At 42.0% G+C, this 6,000-nt stretch overlaps 1 long non-coding RNA gene across 1 annotated transcript in view; it reads right to left on the bottom strand.

Moving 5' to 3' along the window:
- Window positions 1-3,729: 3,729 nt before the first annotated feature.
- The window catches only part of LOC138166629 (uncharacterized), a 33,874-nt gene continuing 31,603 nt past the window's right edge, over window positions 3,730-6,000 (bottom strand). The window contains exon 3 of the long non-coding RNA XR_011169661.1: window positions 3,730-4,697. This is a non-coding gene — a long non-coding RNA (uncharacterized lncRNA). The remainder of the gene's footprint in view (window positions 4,698-6,000) is intronic.

The raw sequence follows: 6,000 nt of genomic DNA, 5'->3' as shown, positions 1-6,000 counted from the left end.
TCCTGCCCCACACTTATTCTATTTTCTACTTTGACCCTGTTCCTTTTCAAAGGTATGTGCTTCTAACTACTCTCTCCCCCAATCCCTCCCTTCTATCATCCTCCCTCTTATCCCCTTCCCTCCTACTTTCCTGTAGGGTAAGATACCCAATTGAGTGTATGTTATTCCTTCCTTAAGCCAAATTCAATGAGAGTAAGGTTGTCCCATTCCCTTTCACCTTCCTGCTCTTCCCCTCCATTGTAATAGTCCTCTCTTGCATGAAGGGGATTGTCAAGTGATTTTTTTTTTTGCTTTTTAGGGGGGGGAAGGCAGGGCAATTGGGGTTAAGTGACTTGCGCAAGGCCACACAGCTAGTAAGTGATAAGTATCAGAGGCCAGATTTGAACTCAGGTCCTCCTGACTCCAGGGCTGGCACTCTATTCACTGTGCCTCCTAGCCACCCCTCTTTAGCTAATTTTATGGATGAGGAAACTGAGGCAAACAGGGTTAAGTGACTTTCTCAGGGTTACACAGCTAGTAAATGTCTGAGGCTGGATTTGAACTTGGTTCTCCCTTACTGCAGGCCTGGCACGCTATCTTCTGTGCCACCTAGCTGCCCCTGGGTTAGACTAGAAATTCTACTCTATCATCTAGCCACTAGATGATTGCTAATAACTATTCTAGCTTGTACACTGGATTGTCAAAGGTGCCTTCACTCTCTGATTTTCTAATGGGAAGGTGTAAGACACTGGGAAAGGTTATCAAAAGATTGTTTAACCTCTTTCTGTGGACGTCACTAAAATTAGAGTAAAGTGTTCCTAGATTTTGGAAGATTTCTGGAACCAGGGGGCAGGGGCTAGGTGACTTCTGCAGGACTAGGTAACTTGCTCCCATTAAGGCAGCCGAGTGAGGCAGAAAAGAGATGGTGAATTACCAGCCTCAAGAGGAAATGTTGCTTCCTATGTAAATGTTTAATAGCTCCATGATTCTGAGCCCCATTAATAGCTCTAAGATTCTGAGTCCCATTGCTATGTTCTTGATAGATGGGAATCTCATTATCTTGAAACATGCAAATGGAACCATTCTCGTCTTCAGCACACACCCATTTGGTCTTCATGTTGCTCATGGATATACAGTTTACTCTGGGGAACTCTGACACAGGGAAAACAGAACCCCCTAGATCACAGACAGTTAGGAAGACATAATGAGAATCACCATGGTTTTGATTAGAAGCTATTGTATGCTGAGGGCTGAACTTGTGCATTCACTAAGTATTTACCATGTGAGAAGCTGGAGATGTAACTAGTGCAACCCGGCACTTGGATCTCTTCTGGTGCAGTAGAAACAGTGCAGGGTGTGGACTCACAGGATCTGGGTTCAGATTCTGACTCTACAACTTATACCCTGTATGACCTTGATCAGTTGCTTAACCTCCCTGGGCCTCAGTTTCTTCATCTTTCAGCCCTAAATTTATGATCTCATGAGTTGCAATCCTTTGACTAGGTCTTTGACTCAGGTTGCTGATGGAGGTGGGAATCCTGCTTCCAAGGCCAACTATTCTCTTACCTTATTGGGGGGGGGGGAGGGTCCATTCTGAATGCTGTGACTGCTCATCCTTCCATCTCTCTGGGCTGCTTCTCCCCAGGAGACAAATTTAAACACCAGCCTTCAGAAGTCATAATTAGTCATGGTATTGATCAGTGTTCTGAAGTCTTTCAATGTTATTTTCCTCTATATTAGTGTGATCTCTGTGTAAACTATTTGGCTGGTTCTGCTTTGAGCTACAGAAGGTCTCTGCCCCTTGAAATTATTTTCATTTATTTTGCATATGCTTTGCTTTTATTTGCTTATGCACATGTGCCATGGAGTTCCTTTTCTGGGTCTTTCCTTTCCAATATCTCTTGGGGGACTATTAACCATGCCAAGGTGATACAGGTCTCACTCTCTTTGGGACATGTTGGTGAGACCACTCAGTGTGGATTGTCTCCTGTACTGCCTGAAATGCCCGTTTCCCCAACTTGGTGATGGAATTTGCCTCAGTATAAGAATTCTTGGTTTTAGTTCTTTGTTGGCAACCAATGTGGTCCTTGCCTTCATGAACCATTCAGTCTAGCAGATCATATTTCCCAAAGAAAGATGCTACATAAACACTTGTGACTTCATTGTTAGCTCTTAAAATGGTGTCCTAGAATTCAATCAAGGGAAAATGAGAGTTACTTGGCACCATTTCACTGTGTATGAGTAGTAGCATTGACTGAATAGAATTGTTACAGTTGGGGTGGCCAGGTGGCTCAGCGAGTAAGAGCACTGGCCCCAGTGTCAGGAAGACCTGGCGATCAAATCCGGGGTCAGATACTTAGCACCACACCCAAAAATAACTGGCTGTGTAACCTTGAGCAAGTTACTTAACCCCGATTGCTTAAAAAAAAAAAGAATTGTTACGGTTTCAGATTGTCTCCTACTTAAGTTTATGTTGTATTAAACTTAAGTCATTTTCATTATGAAAGAAAACATACTGCATGAACTCAGTTGCAGTTGGGAAATCCGTTCTTAATCTATTTCAGAGGTTCTCAACCTTTTCAAAAATGAACTTTAGCATTTTTTAAAAGTTTCTTAAAACATTATTGCTGTCACTGTATACAATGTTCTCTTGGTTCTGCTCATTTTGCTCTTCATTATTTCACACAAGTCTTTCCATGTTTTTCTAAGATCATTGAGCTCATCTTTTCTTATAGCACAATCATATTTCATCCCAATCATACCGTGTTTCCCCGATAATAAGACACTGTCTTATTATATTTTTTTTGGAAAGAAAAACACCAGAGGGCTTATTTTCAGGGGAGGGCTTATGTTGTCCTGCCTCAGCTCTCCTCCGCGGCACTGCTCTCAATGGCGCCAGCAAGCAAATCACTGGGGAAGAACAGGATGATGCACTCACTGCTGCAGCTCTGATTGGATGCAGCTCAGAGAGCGGCATGTGTTTCACCCGGGGGGTGGGGGGGACGGTGCATACAGAGGGTACCGTAATGTAGCGTGTAGTGCAGGGGATCACCTTCACTACAGTAGCAATCTCAATAGGACTTATTTTCGGGGGAGGGCTTATTTTAGAGGAATCTTACACAGTAAGGGGAGGGCTTATTTTCGGGATAGGTCTTATTATCGGGGAAACACGGTATGCTACAACTTGTTCAGCATTCCCAAATTGATGAGCATCTATACAATTTCCAGTTCTTTGCCACCACAAAGAGAACTATTATAAACATTTTAGAACATTTGGTTCTTTTCCTTTTCCCCTAATCATCGTTGGAAATAGACCTAGAAGAAGTAGTGTTGCTGAGTCAAAAGGTATAGGCCGTTTAATAACTCTTTGGGGATAATTCCAGATTGCTCTCCAAAATGATTATATTAGTTCAATTGTTTAAGTGAATAAATAAATTTGACTATTAGAAATATCCAAATTGGGGCGGTTAGGTGGCGCAGTGAGTAAGAGTGCCAGCCCCAGTGTCGAGAGACCTGGGATTAGTTCAGTCCTCAGATACTCGGCACCCACACAAAAAATAACTGGCCGTGTAACCTTTAACAAGTTACTTAATCCCAATTGCTTTAAAAAAAGAGAAATATCCAAATTAACTATAAAGGACATATGAAGAAAGAAGCTATCTAAATCCAGAGAAAGAACTGATAAATAGAAGTATGGATAGGATAATTTTTATACACACACACAAACACATATATACATATACATACACATACACACCTATTTGTGTCTAATGGTAGCCATCTCTAGGGTGGGGAGAGGGAAGGGAAGAATAAAAAGAAAATAAGAAATTTACATGACATCTTTTTTATATATTTTAAAGGAATGGTAATTTGTGTATAATAGATTTCCAATTTCATGTGCAATCATCTTGTGTTATTATACAGTTATAGAAGTGCTTGTTTTATTCCATAAATTTTTAAAAAAAGATAATACCATAAAAAAAGCTTACGGACCTTAGCTTCCTAGAATTCCTAGTTGCCTTCAAAGTACAACCAAAGGACCATCTTCTACATGAGATCTTTCCTGATTTCTTCTAATTGCTAATATTCTTTTTCCTTTTAAAAAAAAAGTTTACTGACTCTCACCCTACTTTATAAGAAATAAGTATAAGCAAGCAAAAAAGATACAACACACTGGTTGTATCTGAAGATGTATGTCTCATTCATTCTGCATTTCAAGTGGCTTTGTCAAGGTTTATAGGATGGGATTTGTTTTTTTGAAGTGAGAGGACGTGGGGGTGGGGAGAGAATTGAGAAGAACCAGTGAAGTACTGGCCAAACAACGCTGCTATTATTGTTTGTGGTGCTTTCTTCTCATTTCAGAGGGTGCTGGGATCACTCCTCTTGGCCAGTGTGAAGGCCTGGAGTTCAACCAAGAGCAAGGGCAATATAAATATTAACCACAAGGCCTAAGAGAGGCAGGCCTGACGTCCTTCTCTGCAGCACTTCATCCAGTCCTTGGGTAAGGAAAGGTCATCCTCTTTGTCTTTCTTTCTGTAAGGACCGAGCAGGTGTGTTTGAGCATGTTTCGTAGCTGGGTACCGGCTGAAGAGGTAGGCATGTTGGGACAGGCCTGGCCCTGTCATAGACATTGTTCTTGCGACTTTAATGAGGAAGCTGTTCCCCAATCCAGAGAGGCTTCTGTTTCCTGAATGCATCCCTTCTTCTAGTGAATTCTTCTATAACAAGCAATAATAACAAAACATAGTCTTGAGTTTGAAAGGGCATGGTGTTTTCACATAAGGTCATCTCCTTTGATCCTCACAACAACCATGGCAGGTAGACCTGGCTCACCTGGCATGATTAACCCTATTTTCCAAGTAAGGAAACAGGACCTTGTCTCAAGGTCACACAGTAGGTATCCAGGCTATGCTCTTTGACTTCAGGGAGAAAGCTCTTTTCACTACCAGATACTACCAGAGGTGAGTTTATTTGAATTGACTTTTAAATAGAATACAAAACAAAAGGCAGTGTGTTTAGCAGATAAAGAGATAACTTTGAGAGTCAAGATGATCTGGATTCAAGTCCTGCCCCTTATATATACCAACTATGTGACCCTGGGCAAGCAACTCATTAAGATTATTCGTTACAATTAGTCGATATGGCTCCTTGGGTGCTGGGTCTTTTTCTTTTTGGTGTGGCCTTCCTGTGACTAGTTGCCACTCTGTACCTTGTATGCAGTAAGTGCTTAATAAATTCTGGTTAACTATCCAACTGACAAGTTCTCAGTTCTCTAGACAACTTTCCAATTATAATTTCATAAGGTGGCATAATAGATTCAATCCTATCTAGGATCTAGACCTCGCTGTGACATTGGGTGAGTCACAGCCTCTCAGGGCTTTTGGCTCCTCTCTTAGACTCCTGTATAAATTTCAGGGAAGGTGACCACCTACGCTGGTAGAGAGAGTTTTCTTGCCTAGATAGGGATGGAGAACCTGTGGCCTTGAGGCCACATGTGGCCCTCTTAGGTCCTCAAGTGTGGCCCTTTGATCGAATCTAAACTTCACAGAACAAATCCTAAGAGCCATACTTGAGGACCTAAGAAGGCCACATGTGGCCTTGAGGCTGCAGGTTCCCCACCCCTGGAGCCTAGGGGTTTCCTATGCCAGTGAAGGCACAGATACAGCCTCTATTCCTTTCTTAACCAAAATAAACAGTTCCTTCCTTTCCTTGGCTTGGATGTACAGGTGGGCAGAGTACCATGGAGGGTGTGTCAGGGTGCACAGACTTAGAGCCCAATTGCCATCCTCTTCCTTTCTCAGTGGGTGACCTTGGATAGATGATTTTATTTACTGTCAATAATCAATCACACAATCAAAACACACTTATTAAGTACCTACTGAGGGCTGGAGAGAATGTCCTTTCTTTCCCTTGAGTTTGCATTGTATTGAAGGGATGCCTCAATCATGTAAGTAGGTAAAAAATATAATATAGATGCAAAGTGATGAGTGTATGTGGGAAGGGATGGGATGGGGGGGCCAA

Source organism: Petaurus breviceps, unplaced genomic scaffold, assembly GCF_028583685.1.
Source record: "Petaurus breviceps papuanus isolate PSGF00001 unplaced genomic scaffold, PetGlider_PUasm1.0 225, whole genome shotgun sequence".
NCBI lineage: Eukaryota > Metazoa > Chordata > Mammalia > Diprotodontia > Petauridae > Petaurus > Petaurus breviceps.
Note: the sequence above shows the minus strand (reverse complement) of the source record. Positions and strands in the feature narration are given on the sequence as shown.